Source organism: Sciurus vulgaris (assembly GCF_902686455.1).
Source record: "Sciurus vulgaris genome assembly, chromosome: 16".
Classification (NCBI taxonomy): Eukaryota; Metazoa; Chordata; class Mammalia; order Rodentia; family Sciuridae; genus Sciurus; species Sciurus vulgaris.
In genome coordinates, this window is record NC_136477.1 from 18,681,284 (window position 1) to 18,700,790 (window position 19,507).

A 19,507-nucleotide genomic window follows, 5' to 3' on the forward strand; every position below is an offset into this window, starting at 1 on the left:
AGTCTTCTTGTCTCATTTTCAAGTGGTATATCCTAATGTTGAAATCTGGGGAAAAGATGAGAGCCTTATTTGTCAGTCATAGGAGGGTCCAGGTCTGGAGTGTGAGTTACATTTCTAGCCCCTTTTCATTTTGAGACAGGGACTTGCTAAGTTGCTTAGAGCCATGCTAAATTATTGAGGTTGCCCTCAAACTTCTCTCCTGCCTCAGCCTTATGAGTTGCTGGGATTATAACCCAGCCTAGGTTCGCTTTTGTCTTGGTATTAATGTACTGAGTGTGGATTGTAGTGTCTTTGTAGCCTTACTGTCAATTTGTATTTGTCAAATCATAGCATTAGAAATGTAACTATTTTTGGTAGTTGGGCAACAAACAATCTAGGATTCACCTGGGACTTGCTTCTGCTGTGCACCCAGTTTTGCTGAACTCAACACCTGGCATGTAGACTTCAATCCAAGCCAGGCAACTCCTTCATGTTACTGAGTGTGACCAGGAACTCAAGTGGAGGAGTGTCCTGCCCAACACTGACTTGAGGGAACAAGAACTTAGCTCTTTCTAAAACTTCCCTAGTCTTTCTAATCTCCATAGTTGTTATTGATTTCTTCATGATTTTGTTAGTTTTGTTTTTAGTTTCCTCACATAATTAACGTAGATCCATTTGCCACTTTCCTTCCTCAGGGCCTTCTCTCTTTTTGAGCCCTGAGGTCATCATGGGTGTACAATGTGAGGATGGGACAGGATGCTGATAGGAAGTACTGACTCAGGGCTGCCTTTTAAAAATAAAACCGTAGGGCTGGGCTGTAGCTCAGTGGTAGAGCACTTGTTTAACCTACGAGAGGCCCTTAGCACCACAAAAAAACGAAACCAAAAAAACTAGTAGGGTTTTTTGTCTTGGAATCGAGTAGGTGATGGCTTCAATTTTAAAAGCATAAAACTGCTTTTCCCTGTCTATTATTTAAAAAGTAATTTCACTTAACTTACAGACATCCTTCAGGTGATAAGTGGGTGACCATTTCAATATCCAAGAGCATTTCATTGAAGTTGGCAGGGAACAGACCACATGTCAGGTCCCACATGGGCTTCCCTGGTCAGCTATGCAAGTCCCGGGCAAGAGTGAGGCCTTTACATTCTGCTAAGGATGCTAGCTGCTGAGAACATTAAGGGGAATTATTTCTTGCATACCCTTTATAAGTGGAAGAGTCTGTTCTGGTTACTGGGGTGGTCTTAACAGTATCACAGGACAACTGGTTAAAGGGATTGAATAGGTTTTGTTCAGAGAAGGTGTGGAGTGGTAGAGGGTTTCAGGAGGCCTATTGGGAAGCCAGGCTTTCTTGGCTCAGAATTGGATGGGAGGCCTTTCCTGCTGTTAAGCCACAGCTTGCTCCTACTCTTGGAGAGTATGGAAAGGGGTTCCTCTTTCTAGAAATAAGATCAAGTGACCATGCTCCAAAGGGCAGCAAAAGTGGACAGTTGACTGTTTAGGGAAGGGGCTCATTATTGAGTGAGCAACTCACACTTAACTTGCTCCCACCTTCTGTGAAGTTTAAGATGATGGGAGCTCACACACTCTGTTGCTTTTGGTTTATTGCAGAAGGGAAAAGGAAACAAAAATTACTTAGAAAAATTAGGGGACCTCTATCTGTTTAACTCCTGAGTCTGTGAACCTATCATTGTTGGCTTTTTCTTTTTCTTTTTTTCTTTCCTATTTTTGGTGGGGGGTGTGGTACTGGAGATTGAACCCAGAGGTGTTTTACCACTGGGCTACATTCCCAGTCCTTTTTATTTTTTTGAGACAATCTTGCTAAATTGCTGAGGCTGACCTGTACTTGGGATCCTCCTGTCTCAACCTCCTGAGTCTCTGGGATTACAGGCATGTGCTATTGTGCCTGGCTCATTGTTGGTTATTTTAAAGTTTGTGTGTGTGTATGTGTGTGTGTGTTTTCAGTGCTGTGGATATAGTTCAGAGCCTTGCACATGCTATGCAAACCCTCTACCACTATGTTTACATACTCATATGGTTTAAGTTATCTAGAAATATGAATTCATTGATGTTTAAGAGCCTGAGCTATACCAAAAGGTGCCCCAGAGAGTGAAATGCAGCCCAGGCATTGCATCGCCACACTATGAAATGACCAGAGCAGGAGGTGTGTTATTAGCAATGGGATTCTTTAAGCAGAACACTTTAGCTGGTGGGCTACGATGGGTGATAGGGATGCAGAGATGTCTTAGTAGCCAAGCAGCCTCAGCCCTCAGTCAGCGCCTCAGGCTGTAAGTAACCTTGTTTTACTCCAGTGTGCTATACAAATTGCATTCTTTTTTATTTGTTTGTTTTTGTTTTTGTTTTATTGGTGGTACTGGGGATTGTACCTAGGACCTTGCACATCCTAGATAAGTGCTTTACCAGTGAGCTGTACCCCTAACCTTTTGTTTGTTTTATTTTGGCCTTACTAAGTTGCCCAGGCTGACCTTGAATTTGCCATCCACCTGTCTCAGTCTCCTGAGTAGCTGGGATTACTAGCTACTGGTAGTTGTGTCCTACTGTGCCTGACTCAAATAGAATTTTTGTTACATGCCACGAAAAAGATGGGGTGTCTGCTCCATTCCTCTCACCGCCCCCACCCTCTACCCTCAATCCCCCATCCCATTATTCTGAGGAGATGTGGTTGGTCTCAGGTCATCTATAGCCCCTGTAGAGATGTCCAAGGACACTTCACCCTCCTGGACCCCAGGATTTGTGGAAAATTTTACTGGGAAATAAGTTGAAAACCACAAGTTCCAGTTATTGTCAGTGATCTAAAATAGTAGTCTGTTTATACTTTATCCTAAAAGCAGGGAGAACGCATAAGGGAGTTGTGCACTCTGAGCAGGAGTGTTGACTCACATTAGGCAGGGAGGCCAGTTGGGGAGGGAAAAGGCCATTGACAAAAGGCAGAGATGAACTGATAAGGCCTTGGATTTGACAGGGAATAAAAAGCAGGAACAGGTGCCAGAGACACTGCAGGAAGATTGGGTAGGGATTAAATGGATACCAGGGACTGAAGACAATTCATCTGTCCATTTGACAACTGTTGGGAGTTCCTTTCCTGCTTAGCTTTTTGAGCCTCTGGGGGTGATGACTGAGATGGCCCATTCTTGCCCTTGGAGATTTTGTAGTTCTGGTGGGGAGGGGTGAAGATGGAACTGGGAGCTGTGAAATAGATGACTGGGATACCTGCGAAAGAAGAAGGATAACAGTGAAGTATCAATGGAGTGATGGAAGTTAGAAGTACCCAGAATTTAACCTAGCCTGAGAAAGAGCTTTCTAGCATTTCAGGGGTCCAGGAAAGGCTCGTTGTGATCCCAGAACCTTGAGGTCTGGTTGCAAACTTGTATTTTCTAGATTCTAAGCATTTTCCCACTTGAAGTTTTAGACACTTTTCCAGAAAGACCTAGGGTGATTAAGATATATCTCTGAAATACCCACATGAATTATTCTAACAGCTGCTGCTTGCTGGTTTTAGGAAGTTTAGTTGTTTCATGCATTGCTCAAATGTTTTCACGTCTTGGCTCTTCTGGCAGAATTGAGTATTCCATTGAGAATGGGGAGGGGCTTTGGCCACAGGAAAGATAGGAGCCTTGGGGATTTGGGCATTTGTATAAAATGATTTAGCATCTGCCTGATGATCACCAAGTCCCTGTTAGGGTCCTGATTGGGAAAGTTAGGGATGGGAGCAAGGGATCAGATAATTTAGGCAGAAATGAACTAAGATGTACTCTGATCATCACCTACTCTGGGAGGCCCTCCTAGCTGATTATGGACTGTCTCCCAGATCTTGTGTCCTCTGCCATCTTCAAAATCCCCTTGCTATGTCAGTGGCTAGGAGACCTGTCCTCTGCCCTCTGGTCTGTCTACTCTGCTCATTGTCTCTTGTAGCTGGATGCTTAGTGCTGTCCTGGTGGTAGGAAGAAGAGGGACCCTGTTTTGCTCCTGTCCTGAGTATGTGGTTGGTGTGTGTATGTCTCTTTGGAAATGAAGATGAAAATTGGTCGTGGTTATGACCTAGGCTGGGAAGTGCTTGTCAAATCCTTTAAGCCCCTGCTCTTGGCTTATAGATTGGCAGCAGGGATTCAGAAGTGTTTTGTCAACAGAAGGCAGGTAGTTGGTTGTACACATGGGGGCACATTTGAGAATTTTAGTGCATTTTGCAAAGGTGAGAACCAGTAATTGAATCTGCTGCGTTCCACAGGATGTGTGGGTGTGCACAGTAGGGCTCACTTCTCTGGGAATTTCATGCAGTTCATTGAAGGGTTAAGTAAGTATGTACTTAGAAAAGCAGTCTTGGGTCTGTGCTGATCCTTAAGTCTTTGCTCTAGGAATTTCTTCCAGAGCCTTGGGAATGATTAACCGTAGGATAGTCTTATAGCCAGATTGTACATGATGTGGCAGTTCAGATTGGAGCCTGGGCTTCAAGATAGCTGACCTGGATTTTGTTGCCCATTAGACTTGTGTGTGTGTGTGTGTGTGTGTGTGTGTGTGTGTGTATGTGGTGCTGGGGATGCAATTGAGGGCCTTGCAGAGGGCTTTGTATGCAAAGCACTTGCTCTATACTGAAGGAGAGCAAATGGGGGAGCTTGGGTGTATCAGTGAGTCACACCCCAGCTCCCCCACTTGACTTCTTATCTGTATGACACTGGACAATTCCCTTAAGCTTTGTTTTTTTTTTTTTTTTTTTTTTTAATCTCTCAAGTGGAGGTATCATTGGTAGTGCCTGTCTTGAAGTGTGTATCAATGGCAGTACTTCATATGGAGTGTGGGTAATAATGGCAGTACTCTTATGAACTGAGTAACAGCAGTACCTTGTGTGAAGTGTGGGTGGTAACAGTAGTACTTAGTTCTGTGGTTGTGAGGATTAAATGAAATCAGGCATGTGAAGTGCTGGCACCTTGCCTGGCACCAAATAAAGAATTCAATAATTAGTAGTCACTGTTACACTTTTTTTTTTCCTCTTTAGTAACAAAATCTCTTGTCAACATTAAAGATGATTTTCTTGATGTCCCCAAAGTTTTCATAAGTGGTCTTTTCTGTAACATTTTGAATGTGTATGCCTAGCAGTAGTTTTCTCAATGAAAGATCAGGGAAAGCCTGATCAAAGCTGATGAGCACTCCTGAGGAAGTCTGGTTCTTTTGGAGCCTGAGTATGGTAGACTTGCTCCTACCCTGGCAGTAGTAAGTAAGGGTCTGGGGGACAGACAGAGCCTGGGTCTCAGGCTGGATGTTGGTGCTGGTGTGACAGGTAGAGCCTCAGTCTGTGTGAGGTAGCTGGAGGCAGAGGATGGGATGGGAGGGCAGGACAGAGCAGGGTAGCACAGCCTGGGGCAGTGAAGTGGACTCCCCATCAACTCCTTCTCCAATGGAGTCCTTTGCAAGGCTGGCCAATAAAGATAAGTTGCAGGAGTGAGTGAAGAGTGAACACTGATAGCAGACAACGTAGAGATGTTCTTCATCCCTTTGCCCTGCCCCCTTCTCTCCTCTTGTACTGTGTACTGTCCCTTCGTCTGTCCATGTTGTCTTTCTAGGAGATGTATTACTGTGCTTTGGAGACACTGGGGAGATGGACTTTGTGGGTGTTTGGGAATCCGATCACATAACAGTTCTTCTTTGGGATGCACTAAGTTCTCAAAAAATGAACAGAGAAGTATGGAGGGCAAAGTTTGATTGTGTGTGTGTACATGTGTGCACACATGCATGTGCTTGTGTATGTTGATGTATGTATATATGTATTGGCTCCATGTGCGTTGAGGCCCTCCATGTGTGTTCGTTTTCCCACATGCATTGGACTCATGTTTGCGTACAAATGACAGCTCTATGTATGTTTGCCCATGTGTCATTCTGTTGTGTGCAAAGGGAAGAAAGATGTGCTACTCCTCCTTGGATATGGGTTTTGTGTGGCAGTCTTACCTTTTGTGGGCCCTTGTCTTTCTTTGAGGTGACTGTTAGATGTAGGCACAGTCCATTAAGGGCACAAACCAAGTCTTCATGACTTTCAGGATTTTTTTCAGACTCTCTTCTCTCTCTCTCTCTCTTTCTCTTTCTCTCTCTCTCTCTTTAATACTTTTGAATTTTAGGTGGACACAGTACCTTTTATTTATTTATTTTTATGTCGTACTGAGGATCGAACCCATGGCCTCACAGGTGCTAGGTAAGCACTCTTATTTTAAGGCAGATATTCAAGTGAAATTTGCATTGCATCTTATAACTCATCAGTTTTGGTACTAAAACCTTGCAAGGAAAGCTCCCACTCAAAGACTGAAGCCCAAATGTATTTCCAGACTCCAGGTCTCCTTACCAGCTATCCTGAAAGTCTGGCAGTTTGGCATTTTTCTGACTGTTCTGGTCCAGGTATCTGACCCCACAACATGTATCTTCCTACTTGCTCCTGAGATGCTGTCTGTGTGTTATGGCAAGCAGAACTGCTCCCAGCTGGCAGGGCTGTATGTCCACATGGCACCTCCTCTGCCTAAGCCTTGGTATCCTTCTGTAAGCCTGGAAATTCAATGAATTGTGAGGATTAAGTGATAGGATATGTCTATGTAGGGGAGAAGTTGGGCATCCAACCCTCATCTCCTCCTTGCCCCATCTAAGATCTCAAGGAGGCTTTACTTTCTCCATCTCGGCTTCAGTTGACCCTGTAAGGCTTGGAGTTGGTGTTGAGGAGAATTGAGAGTTCTGTGCAACAGAACTCCTCTTTGAGGAGCCCCTGCTATTTCTGGCAGTATGCTATCATACTTTTATTATTCTGTTGTTAGGAAGGCATAGAGTTTGTTCACATCCTTGTAAAAAAATTTTTGTGTGTGTGTGTGGTGGTACTAGGGATTGAACTCAGGGGCTCTCTCACTGAGCTGCACCCCAGCTCTTTTTATTTTATTTTATTTTGTTTTATTTTGTTTTATTTTATTTTATTTTATTTATTTTATTTTATTTTATTTTATTTTCTTGGTACCAGGGACTAACTCATAGGGGCACTCAACCACCAAGCCACATCCCCACCACTACTTTGTATTTTATTTAGAGACAGGGTCTCACTGAGTTTCTTAGTGCCTTGATTTTGCTGAGGCTGGCTTTGAACTCGCTATGCTCCTGCCTCAGCCTCTGGAGCTGCTGGGATTATAGGTTTTGTGCCACTGTGCCTGGCTTTGTTTTTTATTTTTAGACAGAGTTCTGCTAAGTTGCCCAGACTGACCTTGAATTTGGCAATCCTCCTGCCTTAGCCTCCAAAGTGACTGGAATTTTAGGTGTGTATCACCTTGCCTAGCTCAGTTTGTTCTTAGTTGATGTATATTGCCAGCCATGATCTACTGATAGATGTTGCCATTGTTATAGTTTCTTAGGATTTTGTAGCTTTTTTGTGTGTGTGCTGGGGATTAAACCCAAGGGCACTCTATGACTGACCTATATCCCCAGTCCTTTTTTTTTTTGAAACAAGATCTTACTAAGAAGCTGACCTTGAACTTGGAATCTTCCTGCCTCAACCTCCTGAGTTGCTGGGGTTACAAGCATGGCCATCACTTTTCTTCGTGTGTGTGTGTGTGTGTGTGTGTGTGTGTGTGTGTGTGTATTGAACCAGAGGCCTCATTTGTGCTAAATACTGATGGACGACTGAGCTATGCCCCCAACCCCAGCACTTTGCTTTGTAGCATTTTAAAGTTTGTCATGCAATTTTTGTGATGGCTATAGTGTGTGGTCAGAGTTTGTGGCAGTGTTGAAGCATCTAGATCTAGCTTGTTGGCCTGGACCTGGAGCAAATCCAGAGGATTCTTGGGCTTCTCCTGGACTGAGCTCCCCTGTGAGCTGGCCACATGGCTTTAGTTTGTACCATGGCATGGTTTGGTTTGTGGGTGGTTCCAGTCAAATCTGAGAATTTACTGGATCATGTTGACTGACTCGTCACCTGATGGTCAGAGAATTTGAATTTTGCCTCTTAGCAAAGAAGTGTTTGGTCAGATGATTATAGATTGTTTTGTATTTGAAAAGTGCTTCCCAACTTGCTTAAATGTAAAATATCATGTTAAACTGGGTTTCTGGAAGTCTGTATTATAGAAGGCGGGGTTGGCATGGACAGGATGGGTGCAGAGGATGTGCCCCATTAATTCTCCTCTCTTGTCTTTAACTGGATGTGGAGGTGTCTGAAACATTTGTGATTGGATGACATTGACCTTACTGCTTGTCTGGGTGGTTCCAGATTTGAATTAAGGTGGATCCTTGTGTATTCTACATATTACCAGCTTAAATAGACTTCAGTCACTTGTTCCCTGTCTTCCATTGTCAGCCCAAATGATTCTTGGGGATAAAAGTGCAGAGGTCACCTAAGGCTATGTCTGTTTAGCTGCAGTGGGATAGCTCATGGACTCGTTGCTCATGGGAGATCAAGCACCCAGACATAGCCTCCCAGGAAGTGCTGGAGGGTCACATGAGCATTTTTCTTCAGAGGTGGGAGATTAAAGGTGAAAACTGGGTTCTTCCCTAGACTGTGTGGTCTGCCTGCATATGTTTCTTTGGTTAAATTTCTGCAATCCTAGTTGTTGCTGCTAACTCTACAAAGTGGTCAGTATTGGATGGGGGACATAGTTCAGTGTTAGAACACATGCTTAGCATATGTGAGGCCCTGGGTTTGATCCCCAGTGCTTGCACACACACACACAAAAGGTAAATTACAAAGTGATTGGTCAGTCTCATCTTGGACATTACAAGGGTAAGTTACTATGAACTTCCCTGGTGGTTTTTGTTTAGGTTTTAGGTTTGTGATTTTCTTTTCCCACAGGCCCAGGTTTCCATTTGTATGTTTTGGGAGCCACCTCTAACAACATTTTTAAAGAGTGCTCTTGAAGAGCAACAAGCTTTCCCACCTCCCTTCACAGGAAAGTATTCTTTTTTTTTTTTTTTTTTTTAAATAAATTTTTTTGTAGTTGTAGATGGACAGAATGCCTGTATTTTATTTGCTTTTATGTGGCGCTAAGGATCAAACCTAGTATCTCACACGTGGTAGGCAAGCGCTCTGCCACTGAGCTACAGCCACAGCCCCAGGAAAGTATTATTGAGAGTAAGATACATGTTGTTCATAGTTAACTTGCAGGGGAGAACCTTCAGTAGGTGGTTACCTTATCAAACTGTGGTTAGTGCCTTACTCTCCAAGACCACCTATTCAAAGATGGTTGATGAGGTGGGGAAGTAAACTCTGGGAACAGTTTTTGGCCGTCAGTCTCTTGGAGAGACTCAGGGTAGTTCATTTGTCTCTGCCCTACTGGTAAATAAGCAGATCAAGGTTGGTGCCTGTGTTGTCACAAAGTGGCCACTCCTCTCCACAGTGGGGAGAAGGTACTTGGCTGAGGACGAGGCTCATGATCTCAGGACATTCAGGTGACCAGGATCAGGATCTCTCAGAGGCAGCTGATGCTTGCTGTCATTGGTGAAAGAAGGATTCTGGCTTTTCAGATCCGTGGCCCATGTGTGGCTTTTTTTTTTTTTTTTAAACCCGAGAAAACTTGCCATAAGAACTCAGAGACTGGAGGTTTTCTTTCTTGGCATGAAATGACCAAAACACCAGCTGACTATAAGACTAATGTAGCTGGGTAAGATTCTGAAAGATGTAGTGGCTACATGGGTGGCATGTTCCCGGGGACAAGGCTGGCTGCTGCCAAAACCTGTTGGCATTCTGCTACAGCAGAGGTGCTGTCTTCTGCATTTGACTCTTTTTGTGATCTTTCCTTGAATACTTTCTCCTTTGGTCCTTGCATCTCAGCTAATCTCCCCAGCCTTCCCCACCCCTTGTTAGAGTCATCCCAGGACTTTGTGTTTTGTAGGCACATGTCACGCCCCAGTCATATTCACCCCTCTTCTTCTTACTCTATTCTATTATACAATTGATAATTTGGGTGCTTGAGCATTTCCAGTTTGAAATGATAAGCAAAAAAGCAACTTGCCCTCTTGTGCAAGTTGGGTACCTCTTGTCAGATAGTTTGGCAGTGGGGGGGCTCTCTCACTCAGGGATTTATTTTCCATGCAGTTCTGTGTACTTGGCTATGTATGGGCCCAACCTTGCCTATAAGATAGACTGGCTTTGGTGCTTAGAACTCAAGGAAGGGTTTGTAGTTTGTGTTTTCCTTTTCAGTGATGTAAATTGGCGGGGTCTCTATCTGGTTGTCTAGTCTCCCTTTTCTGGAGTTGGATATGACAGATGCTCAGGACATCCTAGTGAGGCTATGTAAGGGTCCTTGAGTTTAGCTCATGTACTCCAGGGTGTAGATTTGGGGCAAGCAGTGATGTCCCTGGTTTCTACTTGGAGGAAAAGTTTGTGCCTGCCAGGAGTAGTGGTGCACACCTGTAATCCCAGTGACTCTGGAGTCTGAGGCAGAAGGATCGCAAGTTCAAGGCCAGCATCAGCAACTTAGTGAGATGCTGTTTCATAGTAAATGTATTTTTAGTTGTAGATGGACACACTTCCTTTATTTTACTTATTTATATGTGGAGCTGAGGATTGAACCCAGTGCCTCACATGTGCTAGGCAAATGCTCTACCACTTCACTACAACCCCATCCCCATCCCCAGTCTTTTTACTTTTTTATTTGGAGACAGGGTCTAAGATGCTTAGGGTCTCAGACTCCAGAGTTTTCTGGGGTTACAGATATGTATGGCTGCACCAAGTACAGTTTATTTGAGAAGTGGAGGCAGGGGCCTGTTTGTTGGAGCATGTCAGGGCCATAACTGGACAGGGAGCAGGGTTTTGAGCCATGCTTTGGCATTTCAGGATTGCAGTCCCATGGACTTTGTTCTGTACATGTGTTGGCGCCAAAGGGTTAAAGTGATACCTGTGGCTCTATATTGAAGGCATGCAAAGTGAAATAATTCTGATTCAAAGGGGCATATACTGTGTGATCATACCTACATGGAGTTCCTAGAGTCATCATATTCATAGAGAGAAAGTAGACTGCGGGTGCCACAGGTTGGGGTAGGAGGGAATAGGGAGTATTTCATAGGTATGGAGTTTCAGTTTTACAAGAGCAAAAAGTTCTGGAGTTGGATGGTGGTGATGGTTGTACAGCAGTGTAAATATTTTTTAATGTTGCTGAATTTCACTCTTAAAAATGATTAACGTAAATTTTATGTATGTTTTGCCATAATAAATAAACTTTGAATTCGGAAATATCTGCATCTTTATAAGAACAGATATTCTATCCTTCAAGCGTTAGCTTAGGAGGAAAGGATAAAGTTGCTCACATTGATAGTTTATCTTGTGCGAGGTACTAGGGGCTTAAAGAAGATTCATGTGGTTCTAGAAGACTCATTGTAACATCATCTTGGGAGCAGAGCCTTGGAGCACAAAGATTCCACAGGATTTCTTCCAGTCCCTGTAGGAACAGGGCCTGGGTATACTTTCTCCAGCTTGGTGAAGTGACCCTAGGACCTCTAAAATCTTCAGTGGATTTAGGGAGAACAGCATCCAGGAACATTGAACATCTGAGGTATATGTTCTGGTGTACTGCTTGGGGATCACAGGTATTTCATGTTTTCCTTTAGCTATTTGTCAGTGAGTTCCCGTAATATGACACATATTGGTATTTAAATTTAAGGGGAGTCAGGAAAGATAGCACAAAATGCTTTAATGGCCTTAGATAGGTGGTAACCGCAACCCCTCCACCCCCCCCAGCCCCCTACCCCCCTACCCCCCCACCAAGCAGGTAGCCTTTTAGGAGCAGACACCAGCTGGTTTTTCTCTAACTCAGTTCCATGTTGACATTCTCCACCTGGAGACAGCATCAGCTGCCACAGGTTGAGGCTCAGTTCTCCATTGTTGCTCCCCATGCCCATCACCAGCCCCTGGGAGCTTTCCCTGTGCTTTGACTGTAAATTGGGGTTCTTGGGCCCTTCTTCTGGTAGAGTTCATTTGTTTGAGAGGCTCACAGAACTCAGAGAAACATTTTACATGCCTTTCTTGGCTTAGGATAAAGGGTAATAAGAGGGATGTGGAAAAGAGGCACCTGACGTAAGGCATGCTGGGAAGGGCAGGGAGCTTCCATGGTTTCTGGGTGTGCCACTCTGCAGGAACCTCTGACTGTTCCCTGTCTGAATGCTCTCTGAATCCTATCCTTCTAGGGCTTTATGGAGGCCTCATTAAATAGGCACGACTGATGATCTTCTTAACCAACTGTGATCAAATCCATCTTTAGGCCCTCTTCCCTTCCCTGAGGCTGAGGTGGGGACGAAGGTCCCAGCCTGCTAATCCTGCCTTGCTCTTTCCAGTGACTAGTACCCCTGCTTAAGAGGCTACCTAGGGGCTGCTGCCACTGGTCACCTCGTCAGCATGCAGCAAAAAACTATGATTTTGGAGATCCTAAGGATGCCAAACCAGGTATAAGAATAAATGTGTATTTCACAGTATTATTAGGAGACACCAGTTCCTAGATTCTCATTACTAACAGAAGATATTTTATCAAACTGAACATCCTCAATATTAAATAAACACAATATAAAGTCTGAGAGACATTGATTTCTGGACATTTTAAGTACAGGGGTTTCTATGCTTTTTGCATCCCCTCCTTCCAGGAATTGAAACCAGGGGCACTTAACCACTGAGCCACATCCCCAGCCCTTTTTATTTTTTGAGACAGGGTTTATTTAAGTTGCATAGGACTTCACTAAATTGCTGAGACTGGCCTCAAACTTGTGATCCTCCTGCTTTTCCTGAGTTGTTGGGTTACAGGCATGTGCAGCCAGGCCCAGCCAGCTTTTATGCAGTTTTGTCCAGGTAGCTGCTGATGAGTGAGGGTGGAAACCCTAGAAGAAGCATCCAGGTAGGAGCTAAGGTATTTTGGATAAGGACATTTAATCTAGTATAAAAAGTACTAGTAACTTCTTTTGGAGATCCTTCCTGGTAGACAAGGCACTTGGTTTCCAGGATGACCTTGAGTCCTGAGGGGCTATGTAAGGGTGTTTGAACAGCAGGCTAGCTCTCACTAAGGAAGTTGGATTTCATTAACTGTCAGGAAGGCTGGGGCTGGGCAGAGGATATTTAACCTTTGGGTTGGTTTGGTGGCATGATAGGAAGGGAGATCTGGAATGCTGAGAAGGGAAAGTATGGTAGTGTGATGGTGGAGGCAGAACCTTCTCGAGGGGAGAGGGCAAAATTTTGATCCCTGTGAAGATTGTAACTGGGGGTTTTAGGGTGGGATACTAACCTCAGCAGTCAGAAGGGAAGAGGGACATGCAGAACATGACCCTGCCAGCACTGGGGCAGCTCTCAATTCTCAGTGGTGATGACAGAGAAGGTCCTGGGAGACCCAAGACCTTTGGGACCTCTGGAACCTTTACGAGTACCTGTGTGGGATGTGCAGGCAGCAACTGTGTTGCTCAGGGAAGCCCTGTGTTCAGGCACTTGACTGGGGCTGTGGCCTTGCCTATCTACAGTTGCTGCTTCCTGGTGCTAACTTGCTTCTAATTAAGGGAAGTTTATATCATTATGTTTTTTCCTAAGTCTGTGGTGGAAACATCATGGTTGGGTATTGGCAACACACAGAGAGTGCCATTTTACCCTTTGCTCCTCCTCCATACCCATCTGGGTGTTGAATGAGGAGATGTTCAAGAACCCTTTCTCTTGTGGGATCTGTAGTCTTTGGGGGATGAACCTGGTAAGGTACTTGATGTCAGATAGCAAGTTTCAGTAAACTAAGTTTTCATACTCGAAGTAATGTGACAGTGCATGGTGCTGGAAAGGGCTGGAGGGGAGGGACTAGCTTGGGAGAGCTTTCCTGAATAACAGGTACTTAAATCTGAAGGATGGGTGAGAAGGAAGGGAAGAAGGATGGGCTCTCTGGGCATTGGTAACAGCTTGTGCAAAGTCCAACAGTGGAGGCAGGCAGGGTGGGTCTGAGGAATTGAGAGGAGGCCAGGTGATTGGAGCCATGAACTTGATGTGTGCACAGGTAGGTATATGTATACAGGTGTACCTGGCACTAAAACAGGCAGGCTTTGAACGCCACTGTGAGGTGCTGTGAGCATTAGGGAGTTTTAAGGGAATTAAGAAGGGATGTGTTGGTTCAGTGTGAGGAGTAGACAGTCCTTCCCTCATTGAGGCTTTGGTTACCTATAGCTGAAGGGGGGACAGGCCAACCAGGGGCTTCAAGGCACATATTGACTGTGGCCCCCAGTGGGCATCTGGGAGTAGAGACTGGCACTCTGTGCACCTCCCACTCCAGTGCCAGCTCTGATTGCCAAGGCTGGGCCTGCATGGCCAGTCTATTAGCTCTGTGACCCTCTGAGATTGGTTTTTTGCATCTGTAGTCTGTAGAGTCAGTTCTCTTCTGCCTTATGAGACACAGGGTTAATGAGGCTCTGTGCCTTGGGGAGAACAGATACTGTTTATGTCCTCTGGGTCCGACCCAGAGCCTGAGCACTGAGACGTGCTTCTGCCGCCCCCCTGCCACCCCTTGGATACTGGGGATTGAATTCAGAGGTGCTCTACCACTGAGCTACATGCCTAGTCCATTTTAAAATGTTTGTTTTGAGTCAGATCCTCACTAAGTGTCCAGAGATGGTCTTAAATTTGTGATCCTTCTGCCTCAGCCTCCTGAGTTGTTGGGGTTATAGGCATGTGCTATCATGCCTGGCTTGTCCTGACTAGTCTTGTCAGTGACTGCTGCTGTGGCTAGGGTCATCTTTGTCTCTTTACTGAGCAGCCCTTTATTTTATTTTATTTTTTATATTTTTAGTTGTAGATGGACACAATATTTGTTTTATTTTTCATGGTGCTAAGGATCGAGCCCAGTACCTCACATGTGCTAGACAAGTGCTGTACCACTGAGCCACAACCCTAGCCCCTGAACAGCCCTTTAACAGCTTGTCAGGGGTAAAGTTTTCTCCTGGTCATTCAAGACAGATAGTATTTTTGGTTTTCAGGACTTAGTATCTCTGTCATTGTGCAGCAGAAGCAGCCATAGACTAGATTGTATATACTAGGCATCTGTGTCCCAGGAAAACTTAATTTACCCAAATAGGTGGCAACCAATAGTGTTCTGATCCCCATGTTAGAAAACTAAATCTGGACTGGGGGTGTGGCTCAGTGGCAGGGCGTGTGCTTAACTTGAAGAAGGTCTGGCTTCCATCCCTAGTAGCAGAAGAAGACAAAAGAAGTCTTTGGTCCAAACTACTCCTTCCCCAACTGGCCTGCACATGCTGGAACAGCATGACCTCTGAGCTTCCTTGATATGCTCCACTGTTGCTTTGCCTCAGTTTCTCAGCTTCTGGTAGAGCCAGGTGAGTTCCACTCCTTGAGAATTTGGCAGTGCAGTTGATAGGACCATTAGCAGAGAGATCGTAGGCACAGGTAACTGTTGTGAAGGGGACACTCAGTTTGTGCAAAACAAGTGGATATTGGGATTCTAGCAGAGGAGCAGGGGAAGGTAAACTTATGGTTGGGTTACATCTTGGACTTTGTTGGACCTAATGTCATGTTCCCAGGATTGGATGGAGTTGGTGCTAAATATTTGGGTGTAGGCCTGGTTGAAAAATTTTAGAGACAGTAAAACAGTTGGTGAGTTCAGGTGGTGACAGGAGAATGGAGGTGTGCAGCAGCTTCTGCATAGCCTAGCTGGTGCAAGGGGCAACGGGTCCTCCAGGGGTAACTCCTAGAGCCTACGTTTCTCCACCAAGTGCATATGGCCCCAGACAAACCGTCCTGCAGTGGCCATGGGCATAGTGTTATTGGAGCTCCCTGGGGAACAGCTTGGGTCTGACCAATGCCTCCTAAAAGGAGAGCCGTCCTTTGCTTGTTTGGACTGGAGAGAATAAAATAGCAACAAAGAACTTATGTTACCCAAAGTACAGTGACTTGATTTCATGTAAATCACCATGGCTACCCTCTCATCAGGTGTGATCTTTCCTCAGACTGGGAAGTTGTGTTGGGGTGAGTTGTGGGTTAGGGTTGTGTGCGAGAGAGCTTGTGTGTACATGTGTCAGTAAGTGGAGTACTCAGGTGCAGGGTCAAAGCCAAACCATAATGATTTATCAGGGGAGCAGAAGAGTCTCTTATGAGTTGGTAATTGTGTACTTAAAGGTTACTTGATACTGTTTTAAATGTATGGGTTAAAAATAAAAATAGTAAAAGCTCTCTGAACCCAGCCGGTGTGAGGTAGATGGCAAAACAGTGCAAATGATAGAACGGTGAAAAGCAATTATAGTTCATTTTCAAGAAATGCTCCTCATTCTAAGAATGCTAAGTGGTCTTAGTCTTGGTGCCTTTGTGAATTTTGCACTAATTATATGGAAGGGGGCTGCTGTCATGGGCTCCTCAGATTGGGTCCTTCTTTTTTAGTTTTATACCATCCCCTTTCATTTATTCAAATGTTTATTGAACACAGTTGTGTCACAGTTGTAGGTTCTTGAAGTAAAATCAGGTATCAGATAGCCCTGCTCTTTGTGACCTTTACACTTATTGGGTGAGAAAGTCCATAGTCACAGTAGCCATGTTATATAGACTGTGGGAAGAGAAGGAGTAGTGTGGGTGAACAGTTAGCATGATGGCTGTCCACAAGACACTGGAGCAAAGACAGCAGCTGAAGGGACACAAGTGTCAGCCATCTGGAAGTAGGATGGTTGAACCAGAGAGCAGCTTAAGTGCAAACATTCTTGTAACTATCTCCAGGACAGATCAATGTACAGTCTCTTCTGAGAATGGTAGAGCTGGATATGTACTGCATTGTTACATTTTTAAAGGTCCTTTTCAATTTTCAATTTGGAATGCAGATTGAGATATGTGTGTGTGTGAGTGTGTGTGTGTGTGTGTGTGTGTGGGTGTGTTTATATATGAAGACTACGTCACTTTTTTGCCCAGACTGATCTTGAGCTCTTGAGTTTAAGTAATTCTGTCATTCAGCTCCCAGAGTAGTTGGGCCTGCAAGTGCACACTGCAGCACCCTTTTCTTGGAAGAATAGATTTTGAAATGACAGTTGCTGGGATTTGTTTAAAACATAAAAAGAACCCAGTGGGAAGATACTTGGTATGTAGGAGATATGGGGCATGGTCAGGAGGCCAGTAGGCATGGAGCAGGTAAAAGTCAAGGATGGGGTGGGTTGATAGGTGCCTGGTAGACCTCTGGATCAGGAGAGGACAGAGCTTCATGCTGAATAAATCAGGTAGTCCAGTTCAGAAGTGCTTGTGCTGGCAGGGAGAGACTGTATGGTCAGTGGCAGTGTGAGAAGTAGTTGAGACTCCAGATGTTTTTGATGGGAAAACCAACAGGATTGCCTATGGGCTGGATGTTAGGGGAATTTCAAGAGGGCGGTTCTCAATTTCAATCTGGATTATCTGGAAGAATGGATTTGCTGCAAACTGGGGAAAGCTGTAGTGAATTTTGAAAGACTGGGATTACCTTAAAACTTGCATATTACACTGTACCCCCTGGTGCACTGTTATATTGTGATTTTGTGTGTTTTGTGATTATACAGAGCACAGGGTACTTGGATCCTTGTTGAAAGTGAGTTATTCCCACATGAGTGGATCTATTCTGTTTGATCTACTTGTTTCTGTGTACATATCACACGGTCTTGGTTATTGAAGCTTTATGGTAAGTCTTGAAATCAGGTAGGGTATATCAAATTTGTCCATTTTTCAATGTTCTCATTATTCTAGGTCTTTTACATTCTCACTTTATACTCGCTTTTTGTATGTGTTTGGGATTGAACCCAAGGCCTTGCATATGCTAAGCACATGCTATACCACTAAGATACACCCTCAGCCTTCACATAAAATTTAGAATTTCTGTAAAATTCTTGTCATTTCTACAACAGTCTTCTGGAAATCTTTTATTGCGATTATGTTGAATCTACAGTGATCAGTTTGGGAGAGAAATCAATATCTTCTGGCATCTCTTTCCATTTAAGTTTTCATTATAGTTTCTTTATCCTTATGTATTTCACATTTTTATGCTAATGTAAATTAAAATTTTTCTAAGATCTTGAGTTCTGGTTGTTGCTAGTATGTAGAAACACAGCTGATATTGGTATATATGTGGTGCTTGACTTACAGTGGGGCAGAATCCATCATAAACTGAAAATATTATAAAAATAAAAAATGCAGTCAGGTGTGTTGATGCATGCCTGTAATCCCAGGGACTGGGTAGGCTCAGGCAGGAGGATTGTAATTTCAAGGACAGTCTCAGTAACTTAGTGAGACTCTGTCTCAAAATAAAAAGGGCAGGTGATGTGACTCAGTGGTAAGTGCTCCTGGGTTCAGTCCCCAGTACCAGAAAAATAAATAAAAAATGCATTGACTCTACCTAGCCTACTGAACAAACATCATAGCTTGGTAATACACCACCAACATGGTGGTTGTTTCCTCTTATCATTAGAGGCCTTCAGGGAGTTGCCGTTTGTGCCATTGTTTTGAGACAGGATTGAACTGCACATCACCACCCCAGGAAGAGGTCTAAATTCAAAATGAGAGTTATGTTTTCTACTGGATTGGTGTTGCTTCTATATTGTTGTAAAGTTGGGATAAAAAAGTCAAGCCATCATAAGATGGGAACTGCCTGTGTTGACCTTAGTCCTGTAACAGAGCAGATGCCTGGCAAGTATGGGTGCTGACTTTGGATACTTAACACTTTTGTGGTAAAGAGGCTTCATTTTGGATGTGGAAGAAAGCTTTGGGTTTCCCAGATTGAATGGAGTCAAAAAGAATGGCAGAAAGGGCTTCTCATGTGAAGCTAGCCTCGTGGTGTCTGTGGTCAGCCCTTGACTTCTTTTAGGAGGGTGCCTTGTGCTCATTGGTACCCAAAGGTCTTTCAACAGAGATCACTGGCATTTGCGCTCATCCTTATTTTGCACGGAGTGTTTCTTGCTGCCCATGAACTGTGAATTGCTGTGAACCCAGTTTAAAAATAAAGGTTCCATATCAGAGAAAGCTCCTGCTAGTCATGTGAGTGCAAAGAATGACAACAAAGGTGATGTTGACACCACCCGTCAAGCTACAACGAACAGGGCTAACTGCTGGGAGTCTGGGATTTTGCCAATTCACTAGGTTCAGCCTCTGGCCCACAGCCCTGGATGTCTGATTCCATAGACCAGGAGTAGATGTCCTGGGACCATTCTATCTCTGTGACCTTGAGAGAATTCCTGAACATTTTCTTTTTTTCAATTTTCTTTTTTCTTCTGGTGCTGGGGATGGAATCCAGGACATTTATCCAAGCTAGGCAAGTGTTCTCCCACTGAACCATACATCTAACCCTCCTGAATATTCCTGAGCCTTAGTTTTCCTGTCTGTACAATAGGCATCCCCTTCGTCCATAGGCACTTGTAAACCCTGTAGGTATAATCCCTGAGGTTAGAAGTAAAGCTGCCTTTATCTGGGGAGGTAAAGTCTGCCCATTCTCAAACACATTCTTCTCTCATCTTTCTTAAGGACAAACCCATCACCTCCTGGAATGGTGGGTGACTTCCTCAGGCTAGTACCTGAGAAAAGAGGCCACTTTTGGAGAAAATTCCTGAG

At 44.2% G+C, this 19,507-nt stretch overlaps 1 protein-coding gene across 11 annotated transcripts in view; it reads left to right on the forward strand.

The window, feature by feature from the left end:
* Positions 1–19,507, forward strand: part of GATAD2A (GATA zinc finger domain containing 2A) — a 108,060-nt gene that overhangs the window by 23,622 nt on the left and 64,931 nt on the right. The gene's annotated exons all lie outside the window — the stretch shown is intronic.